We start from the raw sequence: 19,446 nt of genomic DNA on the forward strand, positions 1-19,446 counted from the left end.
ATTCCATTTTCAAGGTGTCTATAGACATCAGGTTGTCCTAAACAACTACATGGATTTATGCTAACACCTCAGCCATTCATTGCAAAATCAATCAGATTCAAATAGAAAATGTACCTGCTTGAAAGAAACTGATTGCACAAGTTTTTGGTTACAATTGCATAAAAATGTAATTGGATAATAAAACTTGGTCTTTACAGCACTCTGGAATTTTCAAAGTATGTAGGAAATAAAAAAAAAAAATGTAGCACTATTGCAGTGGATAGAAAAATAAAGCCCAAAGAGAGAAGTGACATCTAAGGAAACTTGTATGCTGATAAGGTATCTGGGATATTGATATAGAACAAAGAATATAAATTTACAGTACTAATTACCATTATTACTCTATAATAATTTTTAATGGAGTACCAGCTATGCTTCGGCATTTTGTTGTGTATGGTGAGGAATCTGGCATCTCACATCTGAGATGAAACATAACATTCCTTATTTCTCTTCCTTTGCTGATTTTATATGGACCAAATGCCATATAAACACTTAAAAATAAAGTTACCTAATTAGTCTACGGGCATCTCCCCATCCTCTACTTCTATTTAGGAAATGCTACATCCCCTTTTGCCATGGATTTCAGAAATGCCTGATCATGACGTAGAGATACCTTTTCTCAAGGCAACAGCGAAAGCTCTTGATGCAGAATAGGAGTGACTGAAGAATCGAGTTAAGGTTTACTCCACGGACAATTTCAGTGTTGTACTGTATGGGGATGGTACTAGAGGAGATGACAGGTGATCTGGTAGCTTCAGGCAACACATAGTGCAGACTAAGTCACTCATGTGGTAAAATGGTAAAACCTTGGATTGTGACAGACTTGTTCTGCAACTCTTCCTCCAGATAAGCAAACATTTCTAATAAATTTTAACTTGATAAATAAGCAATGTCTTACAACACAAGTAGTATGTGACGCCATACATGACATGATCACAACTAAGCCATGGTTCTTGAAATTCGCTTTGATATACAAGTGCCTTGGGTTACAAGCATGTTTCCGGAAAGAATTATATCCACAAACCAAGGTTTCACTGCATAACTGTTTTTTATTTAAATTGATAGGAGATCATCGTTTCATATTATTCTGAGGGGAAGTAGGCACAGTTAAAGCCAATATCTCTGAGACAGATGGATATGGAAATGAACTACCATTTGTTGGATACATTCTATGTACCAATAATAGCAAAAAATGTTTTATGTTTGTGTGGTAGCTGATAACAGCTAAACCAGTTCCATATTTGTGGTTTCACTTAATTTCATTTAATGTGCCCAACAGCCAATTTTTAAATGGATATATATCTGTGAAATTTCAGAGGAATTCATCAACTCATGAAACTTCACTCATCTTGGCAAGAGACTCTTGAATATCAGGAGATTCATAACAGTGGTTAAGTGCAAAAGGTAGTACTCATGTAGTTTTGGAAAAATATCCTTAACCCTAAAGTGAGAATAATATTAATCTCTTAAAGTCATAAAGGTGGAATGAGATCATGCATATAAAGATCTTAGTGCAGTACCTGACACAGGTACATGCCTAATGAATATTACTGCCTGCTGTGGATACCATGGGGCTTTGCTCTGAACACTTCAAGACTTACATATCCACCTTCTTTGATGGTTATGTCTGTTGCAGATGGCTCACGACTACCTTGCCCAAAGTTACTCTCCATTCCAAGTGTTGTCTTTTGGCTTGTGACAACTGAGCGTGTCAAAGGCTCAACTCCCTTGCTCAATTTGGGAAAACTGTGACAAACAGCAAAGCTCCTCAGAGAATCTGCTGGAGCTTCATTGCAGATCACCTTCTTCTCTTGCCCCATCTGCCTTTTTACTTCCTTTTGGTATATCCCCTGAGAGTTCTTCTCAATAAACCTCCATGCAATACTTTGTCTCATCTGATTCTAGGAATCCAAACCTAGGACACTGAAAATGATGCTAATAGTGAAGGGTGTGTGTGATGTGGTGATGATATCTACCCTCAACATTACCACTGGTGACCAGCTGGGACCTCAGGTCCTGTAGCATAGCGGTTAAACAGTATTGAAAAAACAGGCTGTTGCAATAACAACAAACTATTTAACTTCTCTGAGTCCCAGTTTCTAGTTTCTTTACCTGTAGAATATTTTTAGTATCTAATATATGAAGGTTTTTTTTTATAGAAAGAGGTACAACTTATAAAATATTCCACATATAGTAAATAATAAAGCTTGTAATCATTATTCTAAGTCTCAGTACTTCTATTCAATAAATGAATAATACTTACCTTATATCCCTCCTGGGACATCTGAGAGATTAAGTGATACAATAAGTGACCAAACATAAAGCATTTTTCCTATTATTACTGTACCAAAGAGCAAGATGGCCAACCTAAGATCTAACTTTTTATCTTAGGACCTACTGAAATAAGGGTGAAATTCTGCTTCAACACTATAACTGAGGAAGGATATTGGTTGGTATACAACAATGTGGCAAGAGAACTGAAAATGAATTAACCCACACATGTTTTTCTTTGTTGTTTATAAAGGTTTGGGTCTGTGACCTTGGGTAAGTCATGTAATACTTCTGAGCTTCAATTATTTGCTATCTACTCTAGAGAGAATGTATGATAAAGAGATAGGATTGTTAATGAGCTAACATTTGTAGAGCCCTTGAAGATTCATAGGTGAAAGATGCCACAGGAACAAAATATATTATCTCACTGTCATTTACCTGGGGAAATCCAGCAGCATAAAATGACTTCTCAGTCAAAACACCTAATGACAGCAAATAAAATTAAGGTGTTGTATTAATTCCCCAGACTTTTACAGTCAGGGAACAGAATTTTTCCACCTTCTCTCAAAGTTTTAAAGGGAAGTTTTGACTAAGCACCTGTGTAAGCTACAAGTATATAAAGACTTTGTATTTATAGATTATTTTACAGTTTAAATATAAAGTTGGGGTTAAAATCCCAGAATTTGATGCTAACTATTATGAAACCTGGCTCTGAAAGGTATTAGCTTTACAACCTTGTGTAAATTCCTCAGTCTCCTCACTTTACCTCAGTTACTTTATATGTGAAATGGGAATAACAGTGTACACTTTACAGAATTGTGAGGATTAAACGAATAAAGTAATTAAATAGTATCTCACATATAAGAATCACTCCCTGTGGTGAGATTATTTTTACATACAGCCTAATCCTAATAGGATCTCAAATTTAAAAAAAAAAAAAGCCTACTAGCATTTTGAGAGAAATAGCACAATATTTTCAAGATAGAAGTCTGCACAATATTGCAACAGAGTCAAGATACAGTATTGTGAAAGTCGGTATTTGTTTCTTTCATGAAGAGTCTGCCTAAGTGAGTTCTGGAAGTCATAGTCAAAGGACAGACCCATGAATTTAATCCAAATAATGCAAACGGTGCTTGGTGCAGTCATGCTTAGAACAGAACATTTTCTGTCACCTGGAGCTGCCATCTTTCCTGTCACCTGGAGATATATTTAATGGCCTTCATGCATTTATGGGGAGTTCCAGCTGAAGGCAATTTAAAGTTACCTCTTAGCTTCTCATGGAACTAGATCTTCTCATTCTAGGTAAGACCAGGACTGTTTCTGATATATTAGCTATCCCCTCCAAAGGAAATGTATATATTCCACAAAGGAAATTGTATTAGAGAATTGTGATAATGCTAGAAGCAGATTTTCCCTAAATCCTTCAGCAAATTAAGTTTTGTTTGTAAAGAAAGTAATACCAGTGAGATATTATCTTAAGCCTTAGCATTACCCTAATTTATCTTAAATCACTCATATATATTAAAATCACATTATCACTGGAATACATGAACGAAAGGAAGGAAAGTAAGAAGATGGTAGTTTGTTTATATAACATTTCCTCTAAGAGCTAAGTATAATAACATTAAATTATATCTGTTCTTCCTAGTATAAAAAAGAAGCCAAACTAGGATAAACGAGCCTTTCATGATTGAAGATTTAAGAGGACCAGTGGATCTTCACCCAGGGAGTGTTAGGGTAGACTCTGATCTATGCTTATCTATCATAATGACATGACCAAACAACCCAAGAGTGCTTCAGTCATCATGATTTCTAAAACTGCAGGAAAAAATGGATGAAAAAATCTCTAAGAAACCAATCCTGCAACAGGAACGCATCACTATGTACAACACAAAGCAAAGGAGGTTGGAAAATGCAGTCTCTAATTTCTAGATGACCAATTAAAATTTGACTTTGGGTGGGGGGATGGGTTAAATAGGTGATGGAAATTAAAGAGTGCACTTGTGATGAGCAAGGGTGATGTATGGAATTGTTGAATCACTAAATTGTACAACTGAAAGCAATATAACACTTATGTTAACTAACTGGAAAATAAAAACTTAAAATTTGAGTTTGGGATCCAGTTGCATCAATAAAAGAAAAATTGCATCTAATTGGTTGTTACTTAAATATTGGGGGAAGTAAAAACTGTAGCTAAAGAGAGGAGGCAATATGGGCAGCAAAGAGTATTAATACAGTGGTAAAGTTTTTACCCTTCCCTATTTCCCTACGAGCTACATTTGAACAAAATGATCATTTTTTCCTTTTATTTATATTTAATGTTTTCTTTTTTTTTTAATTTTTTTTTTAACATTTATTTATTTCTGAGACAGAGAGAGATAGAGAATGAACAGGGAAGGGGCAGAGAGAGAGAGGGAGAAACAGAATCTGAAACAGGCTCCAGGCTCTGAGCTGTCAGCACAGAGCCCGACGCGGGGCTCGAACTCACGGACCGTGAGATCATGACCTGAGCTGAAGTCGGACACTTAACCAACCAAGCCACCCAGGTGCCCCTAATGTTTTCTTTTTTTAAAAAAAATCCTTATATTTTTATTTTCATTCAAGTTAGTTTTATGTTAGTTTCAGCCATACAATACAATGTTTCAACAATTCCATACATCACTTCGTGATCACTTTTCTTGAATACTTGTTTTACTTGACTTCTGCAACACCAGTGTTTCACTGGCCAACCTCAAATTCTTTGTTGGTTTTTCCACATATCCCCAACCTGTAAATGTCAGCCTGTCCCTGAGCTCACTCTCCAGCCTTTTGTTTCATTGATGTGCACTTGATCCCTAGGTGATATTAACCAATCTCACTGATTACATAATGTCTTCAATCGCTAAGCCAATGACTTTAAATATACAACTCTAGCTTGGATGTTCCTCAGCACATGATATGCCCTAGTGACTATTCGTTGTTACCACTTGCCTGTCCAACAGGCGTAACAAACCAATAAATCTAAAAATGACCTCCTGATTTCTCCACACCCCTAAAGTGCAACCCTCCCTGGCTTTCTCATCAGAGTTCCATGACATCTCCACTCTTCCAGCAGGAAGGATGATTAACAAAAACACTTTAGCATCATTTTCTTGATTTCTCTTCCTCTCACGTGTTTCCTTTACAATTCATCAGTGACCTCTGCTAGCTTTTACTTCCACCCTCAATTCAATGTCTTCACATTACCTCCCTATATCCACCTCAGTCCATACCATCTTCCTTTCTCACACTGAATTTTTTTACATTCTGGTTCTCCTTATGACCACCCACTGTCATTTCTCAACATGACAGCCAAAGTGATCTTTTTAAAATCAATGAAGATCAGGGTGCCTGGGTGGCTCAGCAGGTCGAGCACTGGACTCTTGATTTTGGCTCAGGTCATGATCCCAGGGTCCATGGGATCAAGCCCTGTGTCAGGCTCTGCACTAAGCATGGAGCCTGCTTAAGATTCTCTCTCTCTCTCTCTCTCTCTCTCTCTCTCTCTCCCTGCCCCTTTCTCTCTCTCTCTGTTCCCTCCCCCACTTGCATACATGCTCTCTCTCAAATAAACATAAATAAAATAAGACCACATCCTTCCACTGATCAGAATCTTCAAGTCAACTGTCACTTCACTCAAAGGAAAGGTCTATCCTTGCTCTGTTCCCTTGCAATCTCTCTGAACACCTTCAAGTTCCTTCCAGCATTGTGGACTTCCTTGCTCTTTATCAAACCTACCAACTGTGATCCAGCTCCAGGTTTTCTGAAATTGTTCTTTTCTCTGCCTGAAATCTTTTTTCTTCGGAGAAAAATGTAGCTGTGTTCCTTACTTCATTTAGACCTCTGAGGAAATCCCACATTATCAGGGATTTGTGCTAGTTATTAATTTATTGCCTTCTAACTCCACCCCCATCCTTTTATGGCCTGCTTTTTGCTATGGGAACTTGTCTCTGAGACCTGTATTCCTCCTTTGCCACTTGGCTCTCTGTCAAATTCCGTCAGTGGGAGGCACTGGAATAAGAAGGCAAGGATAGAGGATAAAAGGACTACATTTTTCTTCATCATTTTGTTTTTTTCTGCAGTGGCAAATTCAGGATGGTCTCTTTAGCAGTCCCCATGGGGGTGGGCTGCTCTCCCAGTTTCTGGGTGATCTTGGGAAAGTTTCCCCTTTACTATGGCAGCAGGAATGTAATTTGGCAGCAGGTAGACCAGCACTTTCGTGGTCTTAATATCAATCTTGTGAGGTCCTTCCTCTAAGTTTGTTTCTTCCTTATTCAATTTTCCCTCAGCCATAGGGTTAGTCAGGTGCTGTGGTAGTTGTTACCCTCATACACTTTAGAATTTTATTTTTACCTCTTTCACTAGTTAATGACATTTTACCTAGTTATTCTTTATACTTAATTTCCTTTTTTACATAACTTAGGTGATTTCTTTCACGTAACTAGATCTTATCTATTCTGATTTCTTTTCTCCCATTATTTATCTGTATTTCATGTAAGTTTCATAAAAGCAGGGTCTTTGTTTCTTTTGGTCATAACTTTATCGCTACTATCTACAATATCTGGGGCATCAATATCTGATGCTCAATGAAAATTTGCTGAAATAATAAATTTTTGAAAGGAGAAACAAAATATCTCCCATTATACAGATTGTATAGAATGACAGAAGTTCTGTCAAGAACTTTAAATATATAGTATAAATATATAGTACTTATATTATTCACAAGATTGTGTTTTCCTAATATATGAAAGTTGTTTTTGTTGCGGGTATATCTTGCATTTTTCCAGATCTCAGTACCTGGAAATAAGTTAAAGCATTTGATGCTTCTGTGTAACATTTACTATGAAAGAATATAAGTAGTCAATTTTGCTCATTAATTTCCATGTACAGTTCTGTTGTCAATTTCTTAGAATTAAAACATATTTCAATACATTTCTAAAAAATAATATGGATCACACTCTATGGGTGCATGAGTGGCTCAGCTGGTTAAGCATCCAGCTTAGGTTCAGGTCATGATCTTATGGTTAGTGAGTCGGAGCCCCTCATTGGGCTCTGCCCAATGACAGTGCTGAGCCTGCTTCAGATTCTGTATTCCTCTTTCTCTGCCTTTCCCCCACTTGCACTCTTTCAAAAATAAACAAGCGTTAAATTTTTTTTTAATATGGATGACCCTCTAGGAAGATGTGATTTATCCCACAAATATTTAGCTAAATACTCTATGCCAGGTACTGTGCTAATATCTGGGAAATGGGAGTCAGCAGAGAAAGAGACATCATGGAATTTAAAATCTCTCAGAAAACATGGACATTATATAGACACTAAGGAGTTTACCCTGCATCTTTGATGGAATGGAGGTCCCAGTGGGGCTTGTTCCAGGAAAAAGGATGTCCACATGCAGCAGAACTAAGAGAGAATATGCTTTGTTGAAGAAATCAGGCAAGTTCAGCTTGGCTGGATCTCAGAGAATATAATGGAGAATGAGGATATAAGTGACAAGAATGAAACAAAACCCAGATTGCAGAGGGCTATACAAGTCCTCTATCATCTTACCCTAATGGAAGCCACCATAAGATGTTAAATGGAAGATATTATGATCAAATTTTAACTTTAGAAAATCACTAGGATTGCAGGATGGAGAACAGATTGGTGCAGTTAAACTGTTTACAGTAAGTGTCAAAATGGAGTCTGTATTAATAGGCCAGGAAAAACATCATGGTGGTATGAAATAGGGCAGCGACAGGTGGGATTTTTAGAGAAATAGACAGGTTAAAGATCTATTTAAAATACCAAGTACAAGTCATAGAAATTGAATGGAAATGTGGATAAAGGACACATGAATTCAGTCCTGATCAGGAGAGACAAAGATTATCAACCAGTGCCCATCTACAGCCAGATGTCATAACTACAAGATATATAGACCACAACCAAATTCATGATTAACTACAGAGCCATAAATAAGAAATAAAGCCTGAAGCTACATGATAAAAGAAAATATAATCATTAATTCACTCATTCATCGAATATTGATTAGGTGTGTCATTGTAACACCAAGTGGTTGTTATGTTAAGGATGGGGTATAAACACTAGGCGACTGTCCACCACCTTCATAATTACTACAGATCTTTCCTAATAGGATCCATCATTTGTGACAACTTTAGCTTTTTGTGACTTGTGCTTTATGTTTTCTATTTCTCCTTCAAATCTATGTTCCATATATTTTCATCGTGCTCTGATCAACAGTTTCCCTTCTCCCTTTGCTTCCAGTTGGAGTCAACTAAAGGAGGAATCAGTAAGCTCTCCCAAGAGGTAAGAAGAATGTATGGAATTTTTATTTCCCATGGCCCGACTTTGTGATATTCTTCAAGGCTTGACAGAGTCCTTCTACCAAAGGCCACAGATCCTGTCAGGACTCTTATCATCCATTCTTCTCTGGGTTTTTGTAACTGTTTCTGGTCTGACCCTTCAGATATGAATTTTTAAAAATAGGTGATGAAACTAAAACACCCTGAAGCCACAACATCTAAATATGGAACTACAACTACTCCTGTGTGGTGTAAGAAACCACTTTTCACTCTATGAACCATACACAGAAATGAGATTGCATCAACATTTTACATTTTCTTGCTGGATAATTGATATGAGTACTTCTAAAAGTTGAGTGAAGTTATAATCAGTAATGGAAATACTTGGTTCTTAGGGCACCTGGGTGGCTCAGTCAGTTAACTAACCTCTGCCTTCAACTCAGGTCATGATCTCATGGTTCATGAGTTCAAGCCCCACATGGGGCTCTCTGCTGTCTGTACACAGCCTGCTTCAGATCCTCTGTCCCCTCTCTTTCTGCCCCTCTCCTGCTTGTGCTCACTCTCTCTTTCTCGAAAGTAGATAAATAAATACAAACTTAAAAAAAAAGAAAGACGTATTTGGTTCTGGAGTTAAACTGAATTTAGCAGAATAAAAAAAAAACAACAAAAGGTAAAATACAGAAAACAAAGTTTTATGTCTCTTGTTTGGAACTGGCAAGCAGACTCAGTGATAGAAGTTTGTGGGCAGCAAAATGATTTAAGGAAGTTTTAATTATTTTTTTTTAATGTTTATTTATTTTTGAGACAGAGAGAGACAGAGCATGAATGGGGGAGGGTCAGAGAGAGAGGGAGACACAGAATCTGAAACAGGCTCCAGGCTCTGAGTGGTCAGCACAGAGCCCAACGCGGGGCTCAAACTCACGGACCGCGAGATCATGACCTGAGCCGAAGTCGGACGCTTAACCGACTGAGCCACCCAGGCGCCCCAAGAAGTTTTAATTATTAACATTTGTGAATGGGGAGTAAGAAAGTTCAGCAAAGAGAGACCTGGAGTTGTGATGGGGTTCAGTGGCTCGTAGGGGAGTACTGAAAATGGTATGATCTTTCAGAGTTTTTCAGTATTGGGTTAAGAGGGTTTGACCTTTGCACTCCAACTTCAATCAGTCTTTGGATGCAGAACATCTGTGGTAGGAAGCTCAACTTTGGGCAAGGAACCTCACTTCAGATCTCGAGGCAGTTCCTAAAAGAGGTTGACAACTGAGGGTTGTCAGCCAGCAAAACTTCCAGGAGCTGGGATAATACATCTTCCTTCTAGAAAGTGGATCTTAGCAATTTATCCTACCATCTGCCATGGTTCGTATTCTATTTCCAATATGTAGCCTTTAAAGTTTATATATTTAATTCCAAATGCTATTCTGTCTATGGTTTTAGTGTTTAAATCATCTGTTTATTCTTTTAGAAGTCTAATTCAATAACATATCTTCCTCTTCTCTATTCTTCATACTGCTTTATCATGTCACCACCCTACCTGTCCTTACAACCTGAAATTTAAGGTTGAAATTCAGCCTGACACACCATATGCTTCAAGCTATTAATCCTGTCCACTTCTCCATCTTTACGACCTATGGCTTCCCACAGTGTCCTACCTTTTATGCCCACAGAGTTACTTGTTGATCACAAAACACATGCTTTGTCTCACCTTTCTGTGTTAACATTCAGGTTTTTCTGACTTATTGCTTTTTCCCCCTTCTGTATATAATTAAATATAACATATATTTCAAGCTTATGCTCGTGTATTACATAATCTGCTATGCCACTGATGATGATCAGACCCCGTCCTTCTGCCCATTGTTTTATATACAGGTTTAGTACTGTTTATATTATTTTATGTAATAATTGTTGTTTATTTGTTTGACCCTTTCTCAAGACTGTGAGTTCTTTGTATAAAAGTGTCATTTATTGGGGTGCCTGGGTGGCTCAGTTGGTTAAGCATGCAACTCTTGGTTTCAGCCAGGCCCCCCTACCAACTTGCATGCACACCCACTCTCTCAAATACTAAATAAACATTTAAAAAAAGAATCACTTATTTTATCTCTTTGTCTCAAACATATAGCAAGAGATCTGGCCCCCCAAAATACTTGTAGACACACAGTGAATGCATATTTAATGAATTTTTTGAACATACTCACAATAGCACAAACTTTACAAGGACAGAAAGAAAGACAGGCTTTCCCTGACTAAATTTTCACAAAACATAATTGTTCACCCAAAAGGAATGGTTAACAGTATTGCTGAAAATGATAATGGCTTGAAGATTTCATGGTCCCTGCCAGCTTTAAAATTCAGTAATCCAATACTTTCATAGATCAGTAGGGTTTTATTTTTTTTCTTTTTTTAATTTTTTTTCAACGTTTATTTTTATTTTTGGGACAGAGAGAGACAGAGCATGAACGGGGGAGGGGCAGAGAGAGAGGGAGACACAGAATCAGAAACAGGCTCCAGGCTCTGAGCCATCAGCCCAGAGCCCGACGCGGGGCTCGAACTCCCGGACCGCGAGATCGTGACCTGGCTGAAGTCGGACGCTTAACCGACTGCGCCACCCAGGCGCCCCAGTAGGGTTTTAGAGACAAACAAAACAATGGAAGACTAGGAAACACTGCCTCTCCCTCCCCTTTTCATTTAGTTTGATCCTTCTCCATGTTGCAACTCTTCAAATGGCTAATAATTATAATGCCAGTGAGCAAGGGACGCGGATGGTACAAGAACTGACAGTGCCTTTTTGGTCCTCGTTATTTTTTATGTTCAGGGAGACATAAATTCTAACTTATTGATACTTTCTGTAATCATCTTAAAACCGTAACACAAATAATCTTAATAACCATAACACATTCATTTAACAAATGTGTATTCAGAACCCACTTTGTTCTATACACCGTCACAGATGCTAGAACTATAACAATGGTCAAGACATATCCATCTTCCTGAAATCTTAGCAGAAGAAACAGACAATACACATGTCAATAAGTATGCATTTGGTACATATTTAGCTTTTTGCTTTACAGGTGATATATATATTGTTTTTGACATGGCAAAGGATCCAGAATAATGGAGCACAACTATATATCAATTATCTACAACAAACCAAGTGATCTGCTAGGTACTATTTTTTTAATACCACAAATAACTACCTCTTTTGTTTATTATTATTATTATTATTATTATTATTATTCTATTAAGATCTTTGAGACACAAATGTTACACAAAGTACCTAATAATCTAGTAGTGGAGGCTATCAAGAACAGGTACTCTTAGAAAAAGCCCAAGGACACTTCAAAAGAGCTTCAACTGTTGCAATTCCACTTTCACATGGATTTTTAGCCCATTTTTCTACTCACTGCAAGGTCTGCTCAGACCCTCCAACAACACCAATTAACTTACACAAGAATACAGGCATAAAGGGAGAAAGACACAAACTTTTTCAGGAGCAACAGCTAAAGGAAGCCTCTGGACAGCAAGCAGGCCATCTGCAAGGAAAGAATGCAAAAAAAGATGTCTAATATCACCACAGGACTACACTGAAGCAGCAAGAGTGAAATTATAAGAAATAAGTACAACAACAAAAAAAAGCGAAACAAAAATCTTCGCAGGTTTTAATTTTTATTTTTCAATCTTTTTCAGGACAACTAAACAAATGCTTTGGACCTGTTCTAGGAAACACATGTTTATAAGCCAGTTTCTTTTTCTCTTCATAATATATAAATATAGAACTAGAAATATAACAGATGCTCAAGTGTTGTAGTGGTTTTATGAAAGCTAACAGCAACGCATTAAACATATCTAAACTCGCCCGCAACTACTTTGCATTTATATAGCACTCAATATATTTGAAAAACATATTTTTACCATCACTGAAGTAAGCCACCCCTGCAAACCTTCTCATTTTGCAAATGAATAATAAAATGTCACACAAAGGAGCTAGTATCACTGAATTTTAGATGGAGAAGAGACTTGTGGGTTTTATTCAGTTTAACGTTCTTATTTTATGGATAAGACAAATGAGTCCCCGAGTGGACAGTTGATTTGCTCAAGGTCACAGCACTGTTCAATGGCAGAATTTAACCTAAAAGCAGTGTGCCTTTTTATTGCTAATCCAGAACTTTTGTAGCTACCACTACCATTATATGTATGTAGTACTGACTTTATGCATCTATTGAGTTACAAATGTTCAAAAGCCTAGCAAATAGGATGCACTTAACAAAAATGTTGAGTGAATAAATTCCAATCTTTTCCTTCTTGTCTCCATATATCCTTCCCAGGTCTGCCAACAGCTTCAGAAAGCACAGGCTTCTGCTCTGCATCTTTAAATCTTCTCTTTCATAGTTATCTCAATGGAGTGGACCCCCCCCCCCGCCAAATCAAATTCAGAATAAACAGTATGAAGACTATAACACACAGACACAACATTTTTCTGTGTTAGTCATGATTGAGAATGAATTCCATTTGGTCCTTGCCAAGTAGAATAAAGGAAGTAACTAAAAGGATTAAAAATAAAGCAGAGAGGGGGCGCTTAGGTGGCTCAGTTGGTTGAGTTTCTGAGACTTCTGATTTTGGTTCAGGTCATGATCCCACAGTAGTGGGATGGAGCCCGCATCCAGCTCCATGCTGAGTATGGAGCCTGCTTAAGATTCTCTCTCTCTCCCTCTGCCCCTCTCCCCTGCCTGTGCTCGATCTCTCTCTAAAACATACATATTAAAAAGAATGAAGCAGAGACAATATTTAATTAGGGTTACAGAGCATTATAAATCTCAAGCCACAGGACAAAGAAGAGAACAGTTGATGAATCCAATAAAGCTCAGTCATTTTCTGTGTCCCCAATGATTTATGAATGAGGAAAAGGAGGCCAGGGACCTCAGATAAGGGAAAATTTGGAGGACACCTTTCTAATTATATCTTTTCTTTCCTCTACCTATTTACCCTTAGAAAATAATTTTCAAGTTCTCAGAAAATGAAGCCTAAGACAAAAGCTTACGTGCTATTTTGTTGTTGCTGGAGAGTGCAATTTAAAAGAAACAGGAGTGAGAAAAAGGCAACTGAGGTAGGACCACTGCTTCTTCAGCTCACAGAACTATATTAAAAGCAGTCACACGACCAACAGACTTACCTCATTTGATAACTTTTTCCATAAGGTCTCTTGAAAATTTACACCACTTTTCAGATGATTCTTTAAGTGTAACAAAACCTTCATCTCCAAACACAACAAATCTATGCACCAAAAGAAGGATATTAACAATTTCAAGCAACAACACACTCATCTGTCTACCTGACCCTGTGGTTCGTTGTCACAGAAGACCACATGAAACAAATCTAAATTACAATATGTTTGGATAAACCCAAATCTTTTGTCTTTGTGCATGTATTAAAGCTATAAGGAGGAATAAATTGTATGAAAGTTGAAAATAAAAATGTGAGATAAAAACTATATCCACCATAAAAAAAAACTGGCAATAGACACTATTTCCAATGTGTAGTTGAAAGTGCCGGTAATAGGATGAGGAAAAACAACATAAGTTATACTAAGGTATAATAAGAGATGACAATACTAAGAAATAAAAGTAGCAGCAGCTCAGATTCAACAAGATGGAAAAGTCAAGCTTTGAACATAAGAAGTCAGGTGAGGGGCACCTCGGTGGCTCAGTTGGTTAAGCGTAGGACTTCGACTCAGGTCATGATCTCACAGCTCCTGAGTTCAAGCCCGGTGTCAGGCTCTGTGCTGACAGCCCAGAGCTGGATGCCTGCTTCAGATTTTGAGTGTTCTTCTCTCTCTGCCCCCCACCCCCGCACCTCTCTCTCTCTGAAAAATAAACATTTAAAAAAATTTAATAAAAAGAAATCAGGTGAAATTTGGATGAACTGACAACTAGACTGAGGACAGTCTAGGCAGAGATGTTCATCTGACACATAAATATAAACCTAAATATAAGCACAAAAGGGGTGGCAATTTTGGTGATAAATGGAACACCTCAAGTGCAGTGGGTAGGTGTTCAGAAACAGTGGGAGTTTGGAAGGCACAGTGAGTATGTATATTTGTGTGTGTGTGTGTGTGTGTGTGTGTGCGCGCGCGCACATGCACATGCACCAAAAACAATGCAAAATTTTCATTTAAAGATAGGCTTCATGAAAAAATCTTCAAATGTAAATCTGCCAAGATATCCTGAAGTTTCTCCCAAGTGCACCTGTGTCTTTCTGGGTGCAGCCTCCTATGTCACTCATTTGTTGAAAATGACATTTCTAAGTTTTAAAATATGGGCGTTGCCGGTACCTCACCATTCCACTCTGCCTTCATTATTTGGCTAACAGGAGCCCCTTGATAAGGAAAAAAAATGCTCTGGATTCTCACTGAGCACTTTTTTAGTTCATTTGAGGGCACAGATGAGTCATAGTCCTGATCCCTGTAACATTATTTGTGAAGTATGTAATGGAAAGCAACAAGACTGAAACCATACAAAATACCATTTACTAGTAAATGTAGAGTTCTCATTAAGCATGATTTCAGAGGTGAAAGTGCAGGAAAAGCCCATGGCTAGAATGAAAGTGAAAGCAATTCTGTGCCTACATACACTGTAAGAGGCCATCTGTCCCCTTTGGGAAATACACAACGATTGCAAAGACTCAAAATTACTATTATAATATTTATTATATCCTAGTTTGCAATAATTTTATTTGGCCTCCAGAAACAAAGTTATGGGCAACTGTGCCCGTCATCAATAAAAACTTAATGAGAACAAAATTGATCTCATCAATTCCCTGTCACTGCCAAGCTTACTCTACCCCAAATCTGCTCTTTACTCAACTTCCTTGTTCTGGGCAGGCCAATCATGATGTCTGTGTTGCTCATGGTCTTCACCTAAGGTAAAATGCCTGGCTGTATCCCTTAGCGAGACAGCTGCATAGTCAGGTCTCCAGATGATTTAACTCTTCCATCAACAATAGCACCTTGGACTAGTGATGGGCATTTAACTCAGTGACAATCTATTATAAAACTGGACCAGGTATTTTTCTCCCAATATTCATTATCTTTTTTCCCCTTCTAGTAAACCAATTCCAATTTTTAACTAGGAACAATTTTTAAAATTACATTTCTTTTGCAGCTTAGAATTGTCAGTTCCCAGGAGCCTTATCAGATGAGTAAAGAATGTCACCTCCTGGCAGGTGCAGGAAACTCAGGCTATTTTGGGGACCTCAAGAAGAGGAATTTGCCAAAATCTACAGGGATTGCAGGTATGTCTGATGGCAAGCACTTGGCTTGGATTTTGGCCTGGAGAAGCTACTAAAAATTCATTCAATCAAGATTCCTTATAAAAAGTTCCAGCAAAGCAAATTTTAAAAGATTTAGATGATCAATCACTATTCTTACTGAGCTTATATAAATAATTAGGCCAAGTTTATGAAAACTGGACTTGATTTTCAAATGAAATAGTCTTGATTTGGCTATCTCTGGGAACAAGATTGTAGAGAGAGAAAATGTTTTAATAACACATCTTTGTAGATACTAGATTCTAAGCACTTGAGACTCAGGATACTGGGTTTCTAATCTGCTCCAACTATTAACTTATATTTTTCTTTTGTTTCCATAAAGGTGTCTCTTATTAATTACCTGATTGCTTGCTAAACAAAATAGTATATGATGGCTAACACCACGTCCTATACATTTAAGGCCTTAAATGACTCTCAAAATGGCATTAGATATTTTAACTGCTTCACAGTGTGAAACATGTGCTAGCATAAAAACAGGATGTTGTATATATATTCCAAATATCACAAGAATGAACAGAATATTGTATATATATTCCAAATATCGTAAGAATATAACAAGATTGCTAAAAGATATAAATACTCAAATAGGTGCTTTAAATGGCTCATTTCCCTTAGTGATTGGTTAAACTCCTGGACCAGAGGAAAATTCTGATTAACTATCAAAGGCTGTTTTTATTGGGCTTCTTTTTCTCATAATATTAACCTTTTGGGTTTTTTTTTCCTGTGTCCCCCTGCCTAGTGCCAAGACTCCTTCACTGCCCTAATTTCCAGCTGACAGATGATCCTTTCTATTCAAGGAGCTTCACATATGTTGTCTACCTTGGATCAGCTGCCTCTGCCTTTGGTAAGTCCTATCTATAAATACCCCACCTGACCAATGTTGACCCGTAGGTAGGGACACCTCCATGGCCCTATACAGCAGGAAGAAGTTACAGAAGAGACCTTTATACTCTCAGCAACCTTAAAGATTTAAGGGTCAAAATTGTTCAGGGAGGAATGGTGTAGAGAACAAAAGCCAAAGGAAATGCAGATAAGATAAAATTTCCTTTCCTTGTAACTTGCAGCCCATTGACAAATACTTAAGACAGGCAGAGAAGGACACTGCTCCAGGAACTCCCTCCCAACTATCTTAATGTTAACACTTTGCTAGAGAAAAAAAAAAAAAAAAACACCTTAATTTGACAATAGCCAGGCCTCCAGCATCAATCATCTGCTCTTCTTTAGCATATGAGAAACCTTTTGGAAATTTCCCTTTGTCTTTACCTCTCCCATCTCCAAAGTATATGATCAGTTGCCCCTCACATTCCTGGTGGAGCTCTTTTTGCCTAAGGATGCCGTCCCTGTGCTATAATAAAAACTGTTTTTGTGCTGGGAGGAAAAAAAAAGAACTGTGACTAAATTCTTTCAATAAGATCAATGAATGAAACATACATGGAAATTCTTCTCGTTATGAAGGTTCTCCTTTTCCTTCCCTTTTCTGCTGCCTGGAAAGTGAACATAATGGCTGAAGTGCCACAACCATAAGGTTACCTTGGAAATAAAAGGCACATCATGAAGGATACTGCTTTCTTGACCCATCTTTCAGGCTTTTACCACCTCCAGCCCTCTTTAAGGTGAATGAAATAAACTTTTACTTTGTTAAAGGTGTTGATGTTTTGAGTCTTTTCTATTCTCAAAATGATTCTAAGAGATCTGTCGGTGGCCTGTGAAAGTGACAGCAAGCATGAAGGAGTACAAAATAGGTCCATTATACTCTTAATTAGGAATTCAAGAATTCAAGATGTAGATTTGGAGAGAGGATCATTGGTTTATACTAGGAACTGAAAAAAAAAAAAGCCTGCCTCAAGACACACAGTAGCTGTGCCCATGTGATAACTGAGTCCTAAATTAAATATCAACAACCTCCTGGTGCAGCAGGGACCACAAGGCATTTTGACCTGTAGCACAGCCTTGGATTGTGAGTCTAGTCTTTCTGAGTCTGGCAGTGTAACAGTTTCTGGAGTCCTATTAGATTCAAAACTCCTTTGCCACCATGTAGATTATTATAATAAGTCCCTATTATAGGAGCAATTCTAAGGATAAAAAACTTTACACATTTATTTTCCTTTCATGGTCTTCTAGAGTATTCATGACTGCATGTGTTTTCACCGTCCTTCCCATATAATCATTTGCCAAGACCTAAGGCTCTAACTTTATAGCATCTGCAGAAAAGACTTTTCCTTTTGTATTCCTGGTAAACCTTTAGGTAGATATGCATTTTCTGCTTTCTAGACAATTGTCATTGGCTCTTCCAGATTTTCTCTTCCCCCTAAATCAAAGTCAAGTGATATGCTTTATGGGCTAGGAAATGCTTCATCACCCCAGGTTGGTTTAACTATCCTATATACAAGTGACTACTTGTTCATGTAATGTTGGACTACCCCATCTCAGAACAAAACAAAACAAATTCAAAAAGACTCAAGACTTCCCATAAAATTAAATACAAAAGCTTTAGTCTGGCCTTCAACCTCTCCTCAGTCACTTACTCTAGATTCATTGTACCTGATGCCTCATACTGTGGCCTCTCCTATATCTGTATCTTTCCTCATGTCTATCCCACTTCCAAGGGCATCCTATTTTCTCTTATCTTCTAACTATGGTCAAAGTTAAATCATCCAAGTTCCACATCAAATGTCTCTTCTATGGACATTCCCTGCTTCTTCTCTCAATCAAATGGGATCTCATATTTGAGATCTGATAGTGTCTTGTTTTTAAAAATTGTTTTAATGTTTATTTATTTTAGAGAGAGATAGAGACAGAATGCTACTGAGTTAGGGGAAGACAGAAAGGGAGACACAGAATTTGAAGCAGGCTCCAGGCTCCGAGCTGTCAGCACAGAGCCCGACATGGGGCTGGAATTTACGAACTGTGAGATCATGACCTGAGCCAAAGTCAGACACTCAACCGACTGAGCCACCCAGGCACCCCAGGGTCTTATTTGTAATATTTGGAATAGTTTGCCATCCAAATAGACTATACATTTTTTCCCTTTTGGAGGATAGGGCCTGGTTCCTGCTCTTTTCTGGGCTACACCTATACTGTTTGCAAATGTAATGCATGTTCAATTTAATTGAGTGTGTTCTTGCTGTTTTTATTAAAACTCTTTACCTAGAACAAAGTGGCAAAGTCTGTGTTCTTAATATTCTAATCGAGACTAAATTTATTACATCTTGTATAGCCATGTAAAATACAAGGCTTATAAAGAATTCATCTCTTGGGGCGCCTGGGTGGCGCAGTCGGTTAAGCGTCCGACTTCAGCCAGGTCACGATCTCGCGGTCCGTGGGTTCGAGCCCCGCGTCAGGCTCTGGGCTGATGTCTCAGAGCCTGGAGCCTGTTTCCGATTCTGTGTCTCCCTCTCTCTCTTCCCCTCCCCCGTTCGTGCTCTGTCTCTCTCTGTCCCAAAAATAAATAAACGTTGAAAAAAAAAATTTTAAGAGATCTTATGATTTGCCTACCTCCCTCTCT

Source organism: Herpailurus yagouaroundi, unplaced genomic scaffold (assembly GCF_014898765.1).
Source record: "Herpailurus yagouaroundi ecotype Mexico unplaced genomic scaffold, PumYag 187, whole genome shotgun sequence".
In the NCBI taxonomy this organism is placed as follows: domain Eukaryota; kingdom Metazoa; phylum Chordata; class Mammalia; order Carnivora; family Felidae; genus Herpailurus; species Herpailurus yagouaroundi.